Source organism: Cupressus sempervirens, chromosome 5 (genome assembly GCF_028749045.1).
Source record: "Cupressus sempervirens isolate cs-2001-9-10 chromosome 5, ASM2874904v1, whole genome shotgun sequence".
Taxonomy (NCBI): Eukaryota; Viridiplantae; Streptophyta; class Pinopsida; order Cupressales; family Cupressaceae; genus Cupressus; species Cupressus sempervirens.
Window position 1 is genome coordinate 927,187,834 of NC_143122.1, and position 23,981 is coordinate 927,211,814.

Here is a 23,981-nt window from a genome sequence, read left to right on the forward strand (position 1 = left end):
AAACAAGGGTGTAACTAGGGTTCACTTTTCCATCCAAATCTAATGATTCTTATGATTTTGATGCCAAGATCAATAGTTTCAAACCTATGTAGTGATGCACCAATGAACTGAGGCACACTACAAGTTTTGGCATCAAGTGAGATCATTGTGTTGAATCCAAATGAAATGTGATCTCTCAAAAATTGCCATAAGTTATTGTAGAAATCAACATGATCCTCTTGTAGTATATGAAATTTCACCAATAGCCCCCATCATCTTTGAGTTATGATCCTTAGTAGATCGACCTCCAAATACACTTAGAGCACCTTGGAGACTGTCCAGTGTAGGGTGGTTACAAATGTTGGAGGCTCTCTACGGTTAGAAAAAGGGTGTCATTAGGGTTCACCCACCCATCTAGAGATAATTGTGCTAATGATTTGATGCCAATATTAGCAATTTTATATTTTCATATTGATGCACCAATGAACTAAGACAAATTGAAATTTTTGACATCAAGTGAGATCATTGTGCCAAATTAAAATGGAATGTGATGTCTCTAAAATGAGATAGGTCCTCATGAGCTCTAAGTTATGACCCTCACATGATCGACCTCCAAAAACACTTGGAGAACCTTGGAGATTGTTTGGTATGGGGTGGTCATAAACATTGGAGGTTCTCCATATCCATAAAAAGGGTGTCACTAGGGTTCTCCTATCATTTGGAGCTAATGGAGCTAATGATTTGATGCCAAGATCAATAGTTTCAAAATTATGTAGTAATACACCAATGAACTGAGGCACATATCAAGTTTTGGCATTGAGCGAGATCATTGTGCCAAATACCAATAGAATGTGATTTCTCTAAAATGAGATATGTTATTGTATTCCTTGACATGAGAATCTCATAAAATTTGATGTTTTGTTGATACCCCCATGAGCTCTAAGTTACAACCCTCAAAAGATCAACCTCCAAACACACTTACAACACCTTGGAGACTCTTTAATATGGGGTGATCATGAATATTGGAGGCTCTTTGTGGATGGAAAAATGATGTCACTAGGGTTCACCTGTCAGGATAAAACCATATATAGAAATAAAAACTACATGCAAATATAACTAGTAACAGAAAAAATGATAGATCACACAGAAATGAACACAAGACACCAAGATTTAACGTGGTTCACCCAATCCCTAGGCTACATCCACCAAACAACAAGTCCAATCTTCTTACAATCTAGTAATTATAACCTGATTACAGTCTATAATCCCTTATAGCTCAATGCTACCACAAGAAGCAATTTTGCATCACACTATTGAAACAATCCCTAACCCTAAGCCCTTTTATACAAGTATTAAACCGCTTTAGGGTTATAACATGTCGGCCATAAATTAACCATAACTTTAGTGGCGAATCTAAAAATCTCGATAAAATAGGGCCCAAGATTTTTTATGGAGTATGTATAGTACTTTCCTAATTAGTCACCACAATCTAACATTACCCACCAATTTAGAGCTAATGGAACTAATATTTCTATGTGAAGATCAACAATTTTAAAGTTATGCTGTGACACACCAATGAACTGAGGCACACTACAAGTTTTGGCATCAAGTGAGATTGCTATGCTAAATCCAAATGGAATGTGATCTCTCTAAAATAAATTATGTTATTTTAGACCTTGACATGACCATCTTGTATCATTTGACCTTTCACCAATAGTCTCCATCAGATTTGAGTTATGACCCTTAGAAGTTCAACCTCCAAATGCACTTAGAGAACCTTTGAGGCTCTTTGATACAGGATGGGCATGAATGTTGGATGCTCTTCATGTCTAGAACAAGGATGTAATTAGGGTTCACCCAAAAATCTATAGCTAATGGTGCTAATGATTCAATGCCAAGATTAATAGTTTCAAAGTTACGTAGTGGTGAATCAATGAACTAAGGAACACTACAAGTTTTGGCATAGACAAAAATCATTGTGTTGAATCCAAATGGAATGTGATATATCTAAAATGAGATATGTTATTATAGACCTCAACATGACCATCTTATAGCATTTTATGTTTTACTAATAGCCCCCACAAGCTCTACATTACAACCCTCAGAAGCTTGAACTCCAAATGCACCTAGAGCACCTTGGAGACTCTTTAGTATGGGATGTCTATGAATGTTAGAGGCTCACTATGGCTAGAACAAGGGTTTCACTAGAAATCATCCACCCATTTAGAGCTAATGGTGCTGATGATTCAATACTAAGATCAATAGTTTCAAATTTATGAAGTGATGCACCAATGAACTAAGGAACACTACATGTTTTGCTATTGACAAAGATTGTTGTGTTGAATCCAAAAAAAAATGTGATCTCTCTAAAATGAGATAGGTTATTGTATAACTTTACATGATCATCCTATAGCATTTAACACTTTATTGATAACCCCCACAAGCTTCAAGTTATGATCCTCAGAAGATTAACCTGCAACGACACTTAAAGCATCTTGTAGACTCTTCGATATAGGGTGGTTGCAAATGTTTGAGTCTCTCTATGTTAGAAACAATAGTCCACCAAGATAACTAAGGGGAGTGGGGGTGGTGAATTAGTTATCCAAAAATTTAAACATTTATCAATTTTAAACAATCTTATCCATTCAACCAAAGTAAACAATAACCATAACAAGATGCACATAGATAATTACACCAAATATGTTAATTAGTAAAACCCTTGATCAGAGGGAAAACCCTAATAGGAATGATGTCCACAAGATAATGTACTAATATAAGTAGTCTTCGTGATAGGATGGACCCTCTTAGCAGTCTATTACAACATTTAGTACATAGAGTCCCTATTAGGAGACTTTGAATTCCTATTAGGAGTTGTAGTACAATGTATGCAAGAAGATCCCACTACCCAAACATGCAATTCCAATTACAAGAAGAGTTCACTTCCCAAACAAGTAATTTACTATTAATTTCCTCTTTTCTCTATTCTATCAATTGAACCAATCACTGTCAAACCTTGTATACTAGGTCATGAACCTTGGATCCAAATATCAAACCTCAGATCACACAATAAAACCTCAACAATGAATTTTCCTTCAATTCTACTCTACTTTACTCAACTTTACATTTTTCTATTTCTGCTACCTATAATCACTTCTCCATCTATTATAATGTGGAGCTTAATTAGACTTAGAGGTTTATTCAGCATAGTTTTTCTCCTCATATTATTTCTATAGGGGTTTGGGGGAAATGCCCCTAAGATGGGGTCAAGGGGTAGTGCTCTTGTATGGTCTTGGGGTAGCACCCCAAGTGTGCTCCCTTTCATAGTACAATTTGGGGTCAAGGGGCAATACCCCCATGGGGGTTTTGGGGGGTAGCACCCCCAAAGCCAAAAATGACCTTATATTGTAAAAGACATTAGCTACTATTTTTATAGTATTCTAGCCCTAATTTTGTAAGAGGCAAAAAGCTTGTATAAAAAGGCTTAGGGTTAGGGATTGTTTCAAAATGTGTGATGTGAAAATTAGTTATTGTGGCAGTATTGAGCTATAAGAGATTACATATTATAATTAGGTGTAATCACTAGATAATAATAATATTGGAATTGTTGTTGGTAGATGTAGCCCAATGATTGGGTGAAGCATGTTAAATTTTCCATTTTTTGTTCTCTTATGTGAAATCTATTATTTTATGATATTGGTTATATTTGTGTGTAATTGTTATTTCCAAGAAAACAAACATATCTTCCAATCTCTGGAACTAGGTTCAGATGTGAAAGCAATGATCAGCCACCCATAAATCTATAGGCCCTCTAGCTAGTTCCACCCACTACCATGGCATCAATATACTAGAAAACTAATCTTTGTTCCCATTTTTAGCACATAGTTACTATTCTCTTTGTGCTAGGGTTAATCCTTATAAGTGGTATCAAAGCCAAACATTTGCCATTTTTAAAGCCAGATCATCATCAATCTTTTTTTTAAGAATTCCTCTATCAAAAGGTCTCATGGTGTAGTAGGAGTGATGGAAGATAAGGGTAAGGTGAGGGTTGAAAATTTTAATGGGAAGAACTTTTAGTTATGGAAGATTCCAATAGAGGACTATCTCTATCAAAAGGATTTATGGAAGCCATTGGGAGGAAAAACTAAAAACTAGGGAACTATGACAAATAAGGAGTGGGCAATTTTAGATAGGAAGGTACTTGGAAGTATTTGGTTATCCCTGGCACCATCGATGACATTTAACATCACAAAAGTGAAGACAACAAAATATTTTATGGAAACCATAGCAAAATTGTATGAAAAGCCCTCTGCTTCAAATAAGGTATTTCTCACGAAGCATTTTTTTAATATGAAACTGAAAGAAGGTGGATCTATTGTAGATTATTTAAATGAGTTTAATACTATTACTAGTTAGTTATCTTCTATGGGTATTAATTTTGATTAAAAAATTAGGGCTCTCTTGATTTTGTGTTCATTGCCTAAAAGCTGGAATGGCTTGGTAATGGCTGTGAGTAATTCTATTTTTGGATCTAATACCCTAAAATATGATGATGTGATCGATTTTATTTTGAGTGAGGGAACTTGTAGGAAATCCTCAGGTGGATCTACATTAGGAAGTTATTTGAACACACAAGGTACAGAAAAATTGACCGAGAGAGGAAATAATTCTAGAAATCATGGGAAATCAAGAGGAAAGTCAAAGGAGAAGAGGTCTCAATCTAGAGGACTAAGAGATTGCTCATACTATGATAAAATAGGGCATAAAAGGAAATATTGTTGGACTTGAAATAATAATGAAGGAGATAAACCATAAGGGAACAAGGAGGCAAATGTGGTAAGTAACAACTTTGAAGAGGATGCTTTGCTTCTATCTTTAGAAGGTGTTGATGATTCATGGGTTTTAGATTCTAGTCCTTCATTTCATGCTACACCTCATAGAGGCTATTTAATTCATTATGTCCAAGGGGATTTTGGGCTTGTTTATTTGGGGCATAATGGACCCTATTAGATTGTTAGAAAGGGAAAAGTTAAGGTTAAGTTGCACAAGGGGAATCATTGGCTACTACATGAGGTAATACATGTTCCAAGGCTAAATAGTAATTCAATTTTAGTAGGGAAACTCGATGATAATGGTTGTGTAGTCACTTTTAATAATAAAAATTGGAAGGTTCAAAAGGTTCCCTTGTAGTAGAAAAAGGTGTGAAAGTAGGCACCTTATATCTTTTTATAGGTCATATTTTTTGTTCTACTTTGATTATTTCAGAGAAAAATGAATGTTCAGAAATAGTTGTTACAGTTGACGAGGGAGAAAAAATAATTGTTGTAGATTCTAATACAATGCTATGGCACAATAAACTTGGGCACATGAGTAAGAAAGGTATAAAATTTATTCATTCAAAGAAAGTTTTACTAGGTTTGAAATGTGTCAATATGGATATTTGTGAAAGTTGTGTGTATGGAAAACAAAAGAGAGTGAGTTTTGTGAAGATTGGGAAGGAAAATAAAAGTGAGAAATTAGAGCTTGTGCATAAAGATGTATGGGGAATAGCTGAGGTATCTTCCCTTGGTGGCTCTCATGATTATGTTACATTTATTGATGATGCAACTAAAAAAGTATGGGTTTATTTTCTTAGATAGAAATCTGATGTATTTGAAACTTTTAACAAATGGAAATTCTTGGTTGAAAATAAGACTAGAATGAATTAAAATGTTTTAGATCTAATAATGGTGGTGAGTATTGTAGTCATAAATTTGAAGATTATTTCTCCACTAATGGTATTCATAAATATAAATTTTTTGCAAGGAATCCACAAGAAAATGGAGTGGCTATACATGTGAACAAGGCTTTAATGGAGTGTGAAGAAGCATGAGGTTGCATACTGAGTTGCCCTTAAACATGTGTGTAGAGGCTATCAATACTATTGTATATTTGATTAATAATGGTCCCTCTACTCCTTTGGGTTGTGGTATTCTAGAGGAAGCATGGACTAGTAAGAAGTTGAGTTATTCTTTTCTCAAAACCTTTGCTTGTGAAACATTTTTTCATATAGATTTTGAAAATAGAACCAAGCTGGAAGCTAAGTGAAAGAAATGTGTATTTATTGGATATGACATTAATGAATTCGGTTATAGGCTTTTGGATTTTGAAAATTGTAAAATTGTAAGAAGCGGGGATGTCATATTTAATGAGAAAGTGTTGTACAAAGATTTGTTGCAGCAATATGAAAAGAAAGAAAATGATTATGTAGTGGTAGATGATACTCCAAAAGTTAATGTTCTAGCAATTCCTCATGATTTGCAACAATCACAACAAAAAATGCCACACAACCAAGATAGTAAACAAGGCTAAGTAGACCTCCATAAATATTTTCTTCTTCCTTGTATTCTATTTTACTTAATGATGCTGGTGAACTTGAATGTTATGTCAAAGTTGTGTAGGAGGATACAAAGATTCAATGGGAGTCTGAAATGAAAGAAGAAATAGACTTTGCTGAAAAATAAGACATGTGATTTATGCAAGTTACTTGTAGGTAAAAAGACTTTATAGAATAAATGGGTTTACAAGTTAAAAGAAGAGGATGGAGGTAAGAAAAGATTTAAAGCCAAGTTAGTTGTAAAAGGATTTGCACAAAAAAAAGGCATTGATTTTGATGAGATATTCTCTCCTATTGTTAAAATGACTTCTATTTGCACTATTTTAAGTATTGTGGCTACTAAAGATTTATATTTAGAGCATCTTGATGTTAAAACAAATTTTCTTCATGGTGATTTGGATAAGGATGTACATACATACATACATACATACATACATATATATAGCACAACCATAGGGTTTTGAGGTCAAAGTTAAGAAGAACTTAATGTGTAGATTGAGGAAAATTTTATATGACTTGAAGCAAGCACCTTGGCAATGGTATCTAAAATTTGATAGGTTTATGCATGAGCATGGATATAATAGTGTCATTAAAATCATTGTGTTTATTTTAAGATATTGGATGATGAAAACTACATTATTCTATGTTTATATGTTGATGATATGCTTGTAGCTTGTCCTAACATGGATCACATTAAGGAGATAAAACACTAGTTAGCACATGTATTTTCTCTACGAAGGATTTGGGCGTAGCAAAATGAATCTTTTGTAGAAAGATTTTTAGAGATAGGAAGAAAAAGAAATTGGCATTATCTCATGTTTATTATATTGAGAAGGTGTTGCAATGTTTCTCTATGGAGAATGCTAAAGTTGTCAGCACACCTTTACTTGGTCATTTGAGGTTGACTAAGGAGATGTGTCCCAAGACACAAAAAGAGGAGGATAAGATGTCTAAGGTACTTTATGCTTCAATTGTAGGAAACTTGATGTATGTTATGGTATGTACAAGGCTAGACATTGCACATTTAGTGGGAGTCATTAGCAGATATATGAGTTATCAAAGGCTTGATCACTGAAATGTAGTTAAATGGATTCTTAGATATTTGAGAGGAACAACTAGTAAGTGTTTGAATTTTGGAGGCTCTACTAATGATTTATAGGGCTATGTTGACTTAGATTTGGTAGGGATATTGATACTAGGTGGAGTAGTATATGTTATGTATTTACTATTGGTGGGGTAGTAGTGAGTTGATTTTCTAGGTTATAGAAGTTTAATGCTTTATCCAATATAGAGGTAGAGAATGTTGCTACTAAAAAGGTGGCCAAGGATATGATATGGCTTTAGTTCTTCCTCAAATAATTTGGACACCTTTAGAAGGATAATTATTTTTTATAGATAGTCAGAGTACCATTCATCTCATAAAGAATTCAACTTTTCATTCAAAGACAAAATACATACATTTCTGGTACCATTTTATTTGGTCAGTTTTGGATGATGGATAGTTAAAGTTGAAGAAGATACATATAGATGACAATCCAATGGATATGTTTACAAAGGTAGTAACAAGGGAAAAGCTAAAATCCTTTTCAAATTTAGTTGGTCTTCTACACTGAATAAAATAAAAGAACTTTAGAGTGTAGGGTGGTTTGATATTCCAATGGGAGGTACAAGTTTAGTAGTACTATGATGAGTCTCCAAGTGAGGTTATTGTTGTGGAGTCTAATCAGTCTCCAAGTGGGAGATTATTGTGATGTGGAGCCTAACTAGACTTGAAGGTTTATTTGGCATAGTTTTTCTCCCCATAATATTTCTATGGGGGTTTAGTGGTAGCACCCCCAAGATGGGGTCAAGGGTCTTGGGAAGTGTGCTCCCTATTGCAGCATATGGTGGGGTTGAGAGCCAATGCCCCCATGGGGGTTTTTGGGGGAAGAACCCTTGAAGCCAAAAATGACCTTATATTGTAAAAGGAATTGACTACTATTTTTATATTTTTTCTACCCTAGTTTTGTAAGTAGCAAAAAGCTTGTATAAAAAAGCTTAGAGTTAGGGATTGTTTCATAATGTGTGATGCAAAGATTGATTCTTCTATGATATTGAGCTATAAGGGATAATGGATTGTAATAAGGTTTTAATCAATAGATAATAATAATATTGGACTTGCTATTGGTGGTTGTAGCCCAAGGATTGGGTGAACCACACTAAATCTTGGTGTCTTGTGTTCTCTTATGTGCAACCTATTATTTTTTGATATTGGTTATATTTTCATGTAATAGTTATTTCTATCTAAGGTTAATCATAGAACCATCTCATCCATGATAAAGGAAAATGTCTTTCCTCTATATCAAATCCTTAAAACAATTCTCTAAGTTGGTTGTTAGACCTTCTCAATTAATTATTATAGGACCACAATAAGAACATGTTGTACTTAGTGATAACATTAATCTTTCACCTTACAACTTAATTATCTTTCTATACACATAATATTATTATGAGTGAGCTTAGCTACATAATCATCAACATATCTTCTTCACACCCTCAACCTTGTTAGAGTAACAATTTTGCTAAGAGATATAACATGTTTACTAGAATATTCCTTTGTAAACTTTATCTTAGAATAGACATCACCAAAACTTACATAACATCTTCTAGACTTAATATTTCTTCACCTAAGATTAACTACATATAATGGATAGTTAGAAGTATCTCCTATAACCTTGAATAGTGAGAATACTCAACTAGATGCCCATACCAACTTGATCTTTATGTTGTTCTTTTATTAGATACCATAGAAGACTACTATGTAGACATCAATGACAAGCTCAGTCATGAATGCAACATATAATCATGATAACATATCTACAATACTCCCCCATAGGAATATTATCAGCATTCATGCTTCCAAAAATCACCCCCTTTGGCATTGATGGCAACATAGATGAAAAAATCTAGTTCTAAGAATACAAATAGTTAAAGACTGTTAACCTTGTTTTCAAATCCTCTTCATCAATCATTCTTCCCCATTGATATACCTCAATATGCTTCCTATTTTTCCATGTTGTGCTTCTCCCAAACTATTTTCATGTAGTGCTTCTCCCCCATGATTTTTTAGCTTCTCTCCTACATGATGTTTTTGCTTCTCCCCCGTGATATTTTTCATGCAATACTTCTCCCCCATTGAAATCAATGTCAAAGGTTTCAAAAACCATCAAAACTCTATAGAAACTAATTCTTACTTAGCTCAAGTGTCCAAAGACACTATTCAAAACAACATCCAACAAGAGTCCTAGATGACTCTGTCCATCATAAATACTCCTCCATATAGGAAGCATCAACATTCAGTCTAGACAAATAATGGTGCTCTATTACACTAGATTAATGCACTCTTGCATCTTCTATTCTAATGTAGAAAGGTGCATAACCCCTAGCATACCTAGTAAATACTCAAAAGTCTCTTTGGAAAAAGGCTAATTGAAAATATCTATAATCTTCTCTTTAGTTCTTACATACTCCAATCTAATTCCCTTTTTTGCAAATTTCTCTCTCTAAATGTGATACTTAATAGAAACATGCTTGGTCTTTTAATATTACACTAGATTCTTAGAAATATATATAGTGTTTGTCTTATCACAATGTATGACAACAAGTTTATTGAATTCTATCTTTATATCCTTTAGCATCTGGTTCATCGAAATAACTTGATTACAATTGTTTCCTATTGCAACATATTTTTCTTCTACTATACTTTATGAGGTACAATCTAACTTCTTGATTAGCCAAGAAACCAATCTTCCTCCAAGAAATGAAGCTCCACGACTGGTCCTCTTTTTGTCATCCATACTGCTTGCCTAATCAGCATCAATATAAGCACTTAGAGTGAAATCATTAGATTTTTCATACCACAATCTAAAATCTAGTGTTCCTTATAGGTATCTAAATATCCTTTTGACTATTGCATAATATTCTATGCTAGGATCAACTTGGAATCTTGCAACAATTCCAATTGCATTTGTTATGTCCAGCTTTGTGTGAGTTAGATATTGCAATCCTCTGATCATAGATCTATACTTCTTCTACTCAACAATAGGTGTCTCATCATTTGTAGATAACTTATGTCCAATTACCATTGGTGTTTAAATGGGTTTACATGTTTCCAAACCAAACCTTTTTAGTAAATCCTTCAAGTACTTAGTCTAAGAAATAAAGATTCCTTCTTTATCCCATAAAATCTATAATCCTAGAAAAAAATTATTCCTTCTTCATTTTTTTTGCAAACTTATCACTTTCATTATCATTTCCTCTAAATATGATATCATCAACAAATATTACCGAAATCATCAATGTATCATCAATTTCTTTCCAATAAAGATTACTATTTACGAGACCATGCTATCTCCAAGCTTTATCAAATGCTTGTCCAACCTTGCATACCAAGTTCTTGGTGCTTGCTTCAAGCCATACAATGCTTTATTCAATCTACATATTATTTCCTTGTCATTTGTTAAAGGAGAACCTTCAAGCTATTCAATGCATACTTCTTGTTCAAGTTCTCCTTTTAAAAATGTCGGCTTGACATCCATCTACTGCACTTTGAATTTATTATATGTTGCATGTGCTAAGAATAACCTTTCTACTTCTATTCTAGCCAGAGGAGCATAGGTCTCATCATATTCTATTCCTTCTTGTTGTGAGTAACCTTGAAATACCAATCTTGCTTTGTTCCTTACAACTTTTCCTTGTTCATTCATTTTGTTTTTGAATACTCAGTTCCTATCACATTCTTGTCTACTACATTTTTGTCTTTTAATAAGGGAGTGACACTTGTCACAATAAGGATGAGTGTGAGGGAATGGGAAAAGTGTTTGGTCAAAGGGAGTAATGGGGGAGGAAGAGTGTGGAAGAGGGATGTAAGAGGCATTTAATGGCATGTGAGAGGTATTAATAGCATGTAAGAGCCATAAATGCTTTTGGATAGGGATGGAAGAGGATAAGGGAGACATTTTGACATTGGCTGGGTTAGCAAGTCTTAACCCTTGCCTAAATTTGTGCACAAGTTTAGCAAGGGGATTAGGCTTGGCTTAGGAAGGGGGTTAGGAGTAAGTGACTTGTCTTTGATGGGATAGGTTAGTTAGGTGGCTAAGTGAGGTTAGTATAGATGAATGGGTTGGTTTAGGGGCAACGATAGGGTTTAGGGATATTTTAGGGGTTAAATGATTTATTTAATAAAATGGGGGATGTAGGATTAAGTTAAATAGATTTGAGGATTTATTTAATTTAATAGAGGAATAGGGTTTTAACTGATAAGTTGATTTTGGGTTATCATTTGATTTTATCAATTGGACTATAGTTAATTAAATTAATTAATTAATTAGGAGATGATGATTAATTAATTAAATAATAAATATTTAATCAATAATGTCCTAGGAGATGACTAGATGAGATTACCTAGTGATGTAATTAGATTTAAGTTTCTACATTTTTCCCCTCTTTGACATAGTATTGGGACAACAGTATTTCAAAGAAGTTCAAATATAAATGACACAAAGAAGACTTTTTAAAGCAACATGGTTGCCCTAGTTTCTAGTAGGAAATGAGAGAAGGGAAAATGTGATGCCCTCTTTAGAAGGCAATAGGGAAAGAACAAGAATCTACAAGAATCTTGAAAAGTACAAGATTCTAGGGCAAGTAGGAGGACACAAATGATTTCTTGACTTCTTGAAAAGTACAAGAATCTAGGGCAACTAGGAGAACCCAAATGGATTAAAAGAGGGTGAAAATGATAATAAATAGAAAAAAATAAATAAGGTTGAGGGAAAAGGAGGTCTCTAGAGGAGTGAGAGAGGAATATAGGGAATTGTAGAGGGCCTATAAGGGGATTGAGGAGGTCTAGGAAGGGTTATTTTCTCTCATACAAACAACGAGATATTACTACTTGGAGCTCTAACTTGAACAATACAATAGTTATACTTGGATGACCAAAGCATTAGGAAAATGTGGTATGATGAGTATGAGTGTAGCAGACACCATATCAATTGATAGGGTCAAAAAATCAAACTTTGAATTTTATTGTGTAGTAGTTTTAGCATTCCCACAATGTAGGAAACTTGATCCTGTAGACATGCATCTGGTGGGATTGTTGTAGGAATTGGTAGGATTGTGATCTAGTAAAAATGGCTAGAGGGGGAGGGTAAAATAGGAAGTAGAAACACTTCTTGTAAAATTGTGATTTTGATAAGGTAGATTTAGTAGGATTGCTACTCTAGTAGTAAGAACATGATCTTGCGAGTGAAAATGCACTCTAGGTGGTGGAAACATGATTTCACTGCAACAGGTAGGGTCAATGTTTGAATGAGAGAGGGGTTGATTGGTAGGGTAAATTCAAAGCATAATCCCATAATAAGTAGGGTTGGTGGGATTTCTAAGTTGCAACTTGCACAAGAACACACCTATGGGAACACCAATTAGGGTTTTGGGGGTTCAAATGCTCAAAGAGTGATCCTGTGATAACTTGTGTTAGTAGAATCATGAGTTTTGAGTGTTTGCAGGAACACAATGGTGGGAATGTAGGAAAAAAGGGAAAAGGGGGAAAGGTTCATAGGAAAAGGAGGGATTTGGTAGACGGATGGAGGAGGCATAGAATTTAGGTGATGCAAATATGAAAAGGAATACTGACATGTGATTGGTTTGTGTGTAGTTGTCCCTAGACACTCTAGTGTCATGCAAGCAACAAGAAGCTATACTATGCACTGAAGAGCAGCTTACACTTGTGGACTAGGTGAGGATTGATGGCATCAGCCTGGGGTACTTGGCAAGATTACCCCACACATAGACTAATATGGTGATGGTGACTACCTTGTACGAGTGATGGCATAGTGAGATAGGCACATTCAACCTACTAATAGGAGAGATGATAATGACACTGGAAGATGTTTATAGGATTTTTATATTAACAATGTGAGAAATGCTAGTGATGATGAGAAGAGAGATGACTAGAGAGGTAGTAGTGTAGGGGTTGGTGTGGCCTAGAGTAGCGTATTAGATCCAAAGGGGGTAGTTCCCATTAGATGATCACTTGGATTAGGTAGCCATAGAGAGATAGATTTATTTTTATTTATGCGGTCTATTATTAGGGTACATTGCCCTAGATATAGGTAGGACAAGAGTCACCTTTGTATTTATACTGACCATCATGTGGATAGTGGATTCTAGAGTCCCAACTGCTTGGGGTTTTTAATGTTGGTAGAGTTGTACTAAGATCTACACTAGATAGTCTATTAGGGGGTAAGATCGAAGGGGAGGAGTGTTTGGTTACCAACATTGTTGTAGGTGTAGGCATGGGAGCATATCATAGCATTTAGGCTGATTAGATGGAGGGATAGGTAGGAAAAGGAACTAGTTGCATATAACTAGGGGAGCCATTGACATACCATCATATGGAGGAGGTGGACTACTAGTGAGTCTAGATAGATGCGATTCGGGTGGTGGTATGGAGACCATACATGAGTCTAGAGCCATGGGTGGAGGAGGGACAACATTTACCTTACACCATATCACCATGTTTCATTTTTGGGCAATGGGAGTATATTTTTGAGTAATATAAGCTAGATAGGGCCTTGTGACAATTTGGATGGGTATAGGTGGCTCCAAGAGAGCCAAATTGGTATGAATAGGCCACATGCAAGCCAGTATCAATGTTTGGGCCAATGCTCTAGAGACAGGGATTACTATAGGCCTAGTGAGATTTATCACCATAGTAATGGGATTGGTTTGGTGGAGAGGTAGATGTAGGCTCCACATAGGAGTACTAAGATTGGTTTGAGTGGCTAAGGCCAGTAGGCTAATTGTACGTGACTAGAGCCATAGTGGTAGCAAGAGAGATAGCCTAAGTAGCTAGATAGGGTAGATATGTAGCCAGGGGACTACAAAACTAGGTAGAGGCTTTGGGGCAAGAGGAGGGGTTAGTGATGCAAAGGCAGAGGGTACAAGGGATTTCAAGCAAGAGGAGACAGAGGTACAGCTAGAGAGGGGAGAGGAGATGCTAGCAATGGAGAGGAGACCATAGGTGGAGGGGGAGTAGAGGCCATAAGGGATAGTAGGTAGAGGGAAAGGGAGTGCCAAAGTTGGAGGTGGAGGTGGTTCATCATCAGGGGGAGGAGACAATGGACTAGCGAGCTGATACACATCCTTGCAGTAGACACACAAGGCAACCATCAAGTTGTTATGAGACACTCAGCAGGGGAGAGACCAACTCATGGTAGAGTGAGATTAGTTGTGTTAATCATGATATGGTGTAGGAATAGGAAAATAGAGTAAGGATAGAGGTGGGGACACTACAAGTGGAGGGTGGGTGTTTAGAGGGGAGGTTAGAGGTGTTGACATAAGAGAGGTAGGTGTTATAGGCATAGATGGAAATAATCCAAGAGGAGAGGGATAGGTTGGTGATGGAGGTGATGACCCTAAGAGAAAAAGTGGTGATAGGGGAAGGATTGGATGAGCTATGGAGATTGTGGGGAGAGGTTTGAGGAACTAAGGGAGAGAGAAATATTTTACTAGGGGAGATATCATGTAGTGGTACTAGTTGACTAGATAGAGCATTATAGATGGGCAACATGGTCAAGGACAGTTGGGACCCATATAGGTATGTAAGGAGGGGGAGAGAGTGGATGGAGCACTAGGGGATCACAAAGGACAAGTAGGTCTTAATGCATAGGGCATAGCTATAGGATATGGAAAAGCCAGAGGCAAGGCAAGGGGATGAGTGGGAGGAGGGATGAGGCAGAGAACTCAGATGTAGGAAGAGGATAGCTAAGGCCACCACCTCCACCACCAGTAGGGCCAAGGGAAGAGAGGGACACCTATGAGTCCCATGCAGAGGAGGTGATAGATGAAGGAGAGCAATGATATGTTATTTTTGATATATTATTTATGGATCTACTATTGGATGTATTTGTGTAGGTACAAACTTGATGTATTGTTGTGGTTTCTTGTATGATATAGATAATAGATATCTAGACTATGATGGACTTTAGTATTTTTGTAGGGGGTTATTTATTCTTTAATCTTTGTGGCTGAGAGATATGTAAATATAGATTGGATCATTCTTTGGGGTGAGATATGGATGTATGGACTTATGATGTCATTATTTTGTTTATGATGTGGATGTTTTATATATGATTAGATGTAGATGAGGGACTGATGTGTTTTTATGTAGAATCTGATGTTTATGAGATACATGATGTTACTGATAGTTAATGATGTAGGATATGTTATTTATGATGAGTTGGTTAGAGAGTACTAATGTGTTCTTGATGTAGGATGTAATGTTTATGAGATACATGATGTTATTGATAGCTTGTGATGTAGGATATGTTGGTTATGATATGATTTGGTTGCATACTATTGATATATTTGTGATGTAGGATGTGATGTGCTTTATGATGAGATTTTAAAAATTTGTACTTATGATGATGTTCATGATAACTAAGAAAAAATTAAAAGATGAACCTAAGAGATGGATGTAATGTATTTTGAATTTTGAAAAAGATAATAGGAAATGAATGTTTAGAAAAGAATAATGATAAAAAAAATGGGATCCAAGAGATGAAATATCAATGTAGGATAAAAAATGGAATAAAAGTGGATGTAAACTTATGATTATGGTTATTCTAAAAATGAGACTTTGAACTCAGATAAAAGATGATTAAAAATAACATATACTATGATAATGACTTATGATAAAATTAACATGATGATGAAACATAATAAAAATGAGTGAAATTTGTGAAGATAAAATATGATAAATGAACTCAAAGCTATGATGAGAACATATGATAAGTGAACTAAAGATTAGGATGGTTAACCATGAGAAATATTCCTAACATGTAATGATTGAATTTAATCTATGATGGTAAAATATGATAAGATAAATCCAAACTATGCTAATAGATATGAGAAATGAACACAACTTATGATGATACAAAATGGTAAATAAATTTAACACTATGATGGTGGATAGGACCAATAAACATAAGCCATTATGATAAAATATGAGAAAGGAATTTAAAAACTATGATGTGGGAATATAATAAACAAACCCAAGTGAGGATGGGGAACATAGGATAAAGAATGCAATCAATGATAGTGAACCATAGCCTAGAGATTTATGTGTTGTAATTGTGTTATAATAAAGATGAACTCAATGTGTGAGGATAAGGAAATTAAATTGAGAGATTTTGATGATGGAAGGATCCAAGGGGTGAAAAGGATTGGTGATGTAAAGAAAGAATGCAACTGAGACAAGTGATGAAGAAAAATAGGGTAGGAGATTTAGGGGAATATAGGGAAGATGAGTGACTATGATATGAAAGGTAAGTAGGGTGATAGGGAGACACATGTGGGGTGTAAGGGGATGGTGCAACATATCACTAATTGTTCATTACCATGGTTTAGGAGGGAGGAACAATATGCACAATATTTAAACACAATGTGTGTAGTAGGTGATAGGGGATGGTATTGGGTAGGAAATTGGGGTGATAGGGAAAGGGACTAAGGTAGGAGATAAGATCTTTCAAGAGAGTGAGGGTAGAGAGGGGAGGTGTGATGTAGGAAGAGAAGGTGTAGGAGAAGGCTAGTGTGGATGTGTGTGAGGGTGGTATGAACTAGAAATTTTTTGTATGGGACAAAATGGTAAGAGTGAAGGGAAATATTGGAAGCTTGAGGGTGGGGTACCTCATAAAGAAGTACCACCATGTAGTATGAGCACTTTATTTGATATAGGAATATTAGGGACATGCCAAGGTTACTAGGAACATCGAGGCCTTTTCCCCAATATTACATAAGACTAACTTGAACAAGCATGAAAGGATTGCCCCAACATCACAAATGAATACTAGAGAAATCAACATAGAAATGATGCTGGGTGATCTACAAGAAAATGATATTTCCTAACTACATCATGTGATAATGAAGGAAAACATGTTTAGAATATGCAAGGGTGATATCTAATTGATTCACAAGTAGGAAAAGACCTTGGTCAAAACCATGCTTTTGATTTTCCCTAGTCAAAGCACATCATGATATAGGAGACCATGGAAACCATGAGAAGGGAATAACTAAATCACTTGGAAATGACCTACTTGAATAAATTACACAAAAAAATTGAGATCAAAAGAAAGAATAAACCCATGATAAATTAACCTTTTGCCAAAGAGATTGGGATAACTGGATACTAACAGGCCAAGGTTAAGTATGAGGAAGGATGCATCTTGTAAGGACCTAGCAACACTATGTTTGGGATGAGGACAAAATTGGCAACTATACTTATCTACAAACAATGGACTAGGAACATGGGCTTTCGCTATAAGATTTTAAAAATGTACAAGAATGACTATACATTGGATGGATGTCTCAAGAAGGTATGATAGAATATAGTAGTGGCTATGCATATGATGGGGAAAAGCTCAAGATGAGGAGATAGCATTGATGCAATATAGTTATTTGTTATACAGGTACGATACATAGAATTATTGTTTTTGTTACAAGGGTATGGTACATAGAATATTACTAATTATTATAGAGATATGATACAGAGGCATGGTATAAAGGAGAAAATATACCTGATATAATATATGTGGTAGGTTTTAAGGATAAAATACACCTAAAATGGTACATGTGGTAAGGTACAGGGATAAAATACACTTGATATGGTACATGTGGTAAGGTACAAGGATAAAGTACACTTGATATGATACATGTGGTAAGGTACAAGGATGGGATAGATATGCTAACCATGGTAGAATATGTGATCTAGGTAGGCTTTCCAAGCTAATGGATGTTGAAAAGAAATGCTCAAAGTGCAAGGATGAAACTTTTGGAACACCTTAAAAAATGAGAAGATGGGCAATGAGGTGTGAAGGGGTGAAGGGGGAGATGTATGTCATTGATAGATAATGAATAGGCTAAGTACACTTGGTGCCTAATTGCTAGGTTTTTACTAGGGTACCTATTCAAGGTGCTTGAATTTCCAAGTTTTCACCATTGGATGCTTATTTTTTTGTACCTAATTTTTTCTTTTCCATATTTTCTCATTTTTCTCCTTTAAGGGGGGTAGGATAAACTGAGGTTTTTTAGGCATAGAATTTATTGAGGAGAATGATGTTGGTGGGATCATTCAAGACTTCAACCACAAGTGTGGATAGTTGATATGACCCTAAATCAAAAGAGGTTGTGACCATGTAAGGACCAAGCCATGTGGGCTTGAACTTGCCTTTCTTTTCATGGTCAACTTGGACTTTCATGTTTTCTTTGAGGACCATGTCTACTTCTTGAAATTGGTGTGGATGGACCTTCCTATTGAAGTTGCACTTGAGACAGTTTTTCTAGACAATGAGGTGGTCATTAGCCTATTTCCTTTTCTCATGAAGTAAATCTAGCTGGGTAAGTCTAGCCACTTTGTAATCTTCATTTGATATCTAGACCTACAAAGAAATGCATAGGGATGGGAGTTCAACCTCAATAGGTAATACTGCTTCAACACCATAGATCAAGGAGTATGGGGTTGTACCTGTGGATGTATGAAACAAGGTGTGGTAGGCCCATAGAGCAGGGTTGATTTGCAAATGCCAATCATAGCTAGAATCACTAACAACTTTCTTTCGGATTTTGAGTAGGGCTTTATTAGTTGCCTCCACTTGATTGTTATCTTGTGGGAAGTATGGGCTAGAAAAAAGGTGATAGATATGAAGGGAACTACACAATTCCTTCATATTAAGATTTTTTCAAAATTACCTCCATGGTCAGTAAATATAGTAGCTGGGATGTTGAAGCAACATATGATATGATAGAGGATAAATTTGGACACTTGAAATCCTATGGTAGTGACAAGGGAGATTTCTTCTACCCACTTAGTACAATAATTAGTGGTGATGATTATCCACATGTTTTCTTCTAAAGAGAGAGGTGCTATAAAACCAACAAGGTCAAACCCCCAACACGCAAATAGCTATGGTAGCATAATAGGTTGTAGATCTTGAGCTGGGGTTTGAATTAGGTTAGCATGTTTTTGATAGTTTAGATACCATTTTACAAGGTCGCATGCATCATGTTCAAGAGTAGGACAATAATATCTAATTTGAATTATTTTCTTAGCTAGAACTATTCCACTCATGTGAGCACCACAAAGTCTAGCATGTACTTCTTTGAGATCCATTGTAGCCTCATTTTGGTGTAAACTTCAAGAGAGAGTATGATGATAGCCACAATGATATAGGGTTTGAGCTATGATAGTATAATAGGATGCTTTATGAATAAGGTTTTGGCATTGGGTTAATGTTAGATGGGGAGATATGATACATTTTGTAGGTAAGCATAAATTTTTTGGTACTATGGTGATTGGGAACCAACCAAGATGGATACTTGTGTTGATTCATCATTCTCATATGTAGGCTCATGTAGTTGCTCAACTAAGAATTCATATTGCGTAACCTCACAAGGGATCTCCAAAAGTGAACCAATAGTGGTCATGGCATTGGTTACCTTGTTTTCCACTTGAGGTATCTGTATGAACTAAATATGAGTAAAATGTTCCTTCAACTAGTCTACCAACTCCTTGTAAGGTTGCAACTTGTCATCTTTGGTTTGATACTCATCTAGAACCTATTTGATGATAAGTTGTGAATATCCAAAGATTTGTAGCTTTGTGATATTTCACTCAACTACTATTTTGAGCCCTACAATGGGGGCCTCATACTTTGAGATGTTGTTGGTACACTAGAATTGTAGTTTAAAAGATTTAGGAATGTAATCTCCTTGAGGCTTGACCTAGAGTATACCATCTCCAGAGCCGTGGGATGTGTAAGATCCATCAAATTATAATTTCTACAATGCCTATTCTTCTACTAAATAGAAGTGTTCATCTAGAAATTCCATAATGAGAGGGTGATCTGTAACCAAAGGTGCATCTGCTAGGTGATCTACTATAGCTTGGCCTTTGACAACCTTTCTATCAACATATGGATGTCAAATTCACTAAGAAGCATGACCTGTTTAGCCAGGCACCCTGTAAGCATTGTGCATGACAACATATACTTTAATGGATCAATTTGGAATATGAGTTGCATAGTGTGGCTTAACACATAATGATGCAACATTTGAGTGGAAAATACCATAGCTAAGAAAGCCCTTTCCATTGGTGTATAATTGAGCTCATATCTGACTAGAGTATGACTAATGTGGTAAATAGCCCTTTCCTTGCCTGCATCATCAAGTTGTGCTAGAAGAGCACCTGACACTATTGGGGTAGTTGTGATGTATAATATGAGTAGGTGTCTTGCAACTAGAGGAACCAATATAGGTGGATTAGCCAAGTATTTCTTGATCAGTTCAAAGTTGCATTGACAAATGGGGTCCCACCTAAAATTTTGATCCTTTTTGAGTAAATGTGTAAATGGTTGACACTTACTAGTGAGTTGGGAGATGAACCTCCTAACTGATTGTAGTTTCTCTTGGAAATAGAAAAGTTGTTTGAGTGTCTTAGGAGGAGCCATGTCTATGAAAACTTTGACCTTTCTAGCGTCAATCTCAATACCATGCTATGAGACAATGAATCCTAGGAGCTTTCCCAAGGTAACACCAAAGACACACTTTTTAGGGTTGAGCATGAGACAATATTTGGCCAATCAATCAAACACTTCCTCAAGATGAGATAAGTGATCAATGGCATTAAGAGATTTGACTACAATATCAGCCACATAATTCTCAAGAGTTTTATGGATTAGGTCATGGAAGATGATTATCATGGCATGTTGGTAACGTTCTTTAATCCAAATGGCATCATGATATAATAGAGTGTACCCCAAGGGGTGGTGAATGTTGTCTTATGTTGGTTTGCCTATGCTATCTGAATTTGATTGTATCAAAAGAAACTATCTATGAGTGATAATAGCTCATGGCTTATTGTGAGATCAAAAATCATGTCTATGTTTGGTAAAGGAAAATCATCCTTCAGGTAAGCCTTGTTGAGATCTTTGATGTCTGTGCAAATCCTAATATCACTAGAAGGCTTTGTGATACATACCATATTGGAGATCCATTCTAAATAGTTAATTGGGTGAATGATCTTTGCCTCTATCAATTTTTCTAACTCTACTTTAACTAGTAAAGCCACTTTGGGGTGAATCTTTCTAAGTTTTTGCTTGATAGGTCTAACCTTTGGATACACAGCCGAATGGTGTACTACTAGCTTGGGGTCCAACCCTAGCATGTCTTTATAGAACCATACAAAGTGACCAACATTTTCATGGAGGACTTCAATAAGAAGTTATGCCTATTTGGGTGATAGAGATTCCATAATGTATGTGATCTTTGGTACTTTAGTCAAACTAATATTGATTAGTCTAGTTTACTTTGTCAAGATGGATGATATGGTAGGCTTGTGATCCTATGGGGGGAGGATGAAATCTCCATCCTCAAGTACCTCTAAGATATTTTTACCATCAAATGCATGCTTTATTTTCTTTTCATTTTTTGGGTCATCTAATGGTGCTCCAAGGGAGTTTTCACCAAAAGATGGCTTTTCTTTGCTTTTTCTCTTTTTTCTTTGATTTTTGAGTTTAATCTTGCAACTTGAGATTCCTTCATCCCCAAAGTAACCTACTAGATCCAGTTTGTAGACATATGCTAATGGTGGTGGTGGTCATTTTTGTGGTGTTTCTACCCCCATGAATCTAAGGAGCACATGCTCTATAGAGAATTTGTCAACATGGACAATACTTGGTTAGTCCCAGTCAATGACTTTGGGTGGGCAAGTGATAAGTCTATGAGATTTAGGGATAATTGGTAGAGCACAGAAACTCCTAGGATAATTTTTTCAAGGAAGATATTGATGTAGGCTTTCTTTTCTACCTCCTCAAGAATGTCTTTAACCTCAATAGGACTGTTTTGAATGTTTGTGAAGGCATGGGCTTCATTCATGGTGCCCCCAATTATAGGGAGTCCATAGTCTATCCTTTCTTTTTCTTTTCTTTATAGGCTTCCATAGGCTACTTAATGCCTAACTCTAAATAGCCTAGACCACCTCTTTGATAATCCCATTGCTTAGTAGCAAGGTGATGTGATAATTGGTATTTTTGTTTGAGGTGATTGAGAAGTTATTCACTTTCTAGAGGTGGCTCTTTGTATAGCCATATACTAATATCTGACGTAGTTTCCTCTCCATCAAGGATATCTTTGGTAAGAAATGTGATAGGGCCCAGTTTTCTAAGTTAAGGAGTTATATCTAGTCTTGTCCTTTGGTGTGTTAGCTACCCTTGAGTATGTGGATCAAGTGGTAAAGTACCAAAAACAAAAGCATCTGTGAGACTAAACTCTCCATAACCGTGGTAGTCGATTTCAACTATGGAAAGGGTGGAAGATAAAATGGTATCTAGATCATGGAAAGTGCCAGATGAACTAGCCATGGTGTGGCCATTTGATTCCAGGATAATGGTTGGTGTATGAAGCTTCAACCACATTGCAATAAGCAAATGGTTCAAGGTCTGTGAGGATGGTTACCTCAATTCCATTATGTAGAAAATTGATGCACTGATGATATGTGGATGGAATAGCTTTTAGGGTGTGAGTCCATTGTTGACCAAGGAGGATGTTGTATGGAAGGTTAAGATCAACTACATCACAAACTATTTCTTGAGTGGCTAGGTCAACTCTGAGAGGTAGTAAGCATGGTTCATTCAATGGTGTGCTCCAAGTTGTTAAATGCTTTGATGGTAATGACCTCATTAAGTATATCTGCTTCAATGTATCCTTCTTGTTTGATGAATTTTAAAGTACATAGATTTAAAGCCAATCCATTATCTATCATTACTTGTTTGACTACAAAGTTAGAAACCATGACAACTATACAAAGTGGAAGTATATTACTAGGTTCAAATACTAGGATGTTAGAGGTTTTGAAGGATGGAGAACATGATGCAAAAAGGTGGCCAACCAAGTTGCAAAATTCAGTGGCATTTATGTCAGAAGGGATGTGTGACTCATGGAGGGTACTGTCAAGGATCTCTTGATAAAGTGGGCTTGTTTTTAAGAGATCTAGAATGGAAATCTAAGTTGGTGTATTTCCAAGGTGTTCCAAGATATTATATCGTGGTCTTATTGGGGGTGATCCTGATGAAGGTGATCTCGATGGAGGTGGTCTTGATGTTGTAGACACAGATGGGCCAGCTATATTAAGTCAAGCTCGTCAAGTAGTAACCACACATTAGGTATCTAGGCCTTATATATTTATAACATTGATAGAGGGATCAACTTTTGAGATGCATCTAATAAGGTTTCTATAGTCGAAGTATGTTGAGGGGTAGTTTTGAGACTTATCTCAATTATCTCCTTGTTTGTTTTGAGCATTGTTGGGTTTGTTGATAGGAGTGTTTGTAGGTGCTTTACCTATGTCTTTTTTATGATGAGGAAAATATTTTTGGTATATTAGTAATCCTACATTTTGTGAGGCCAGTGCCCCCATTGTGATCTCTTTTTTATCAATAAGGTCTTGAACATAGTCCTTCAGTTACATGCATTTAAGGATGGTATGTCCTTTGACATGATGGAATTTGCAAAACTCCTTATCCTTATACCAAGATACCCT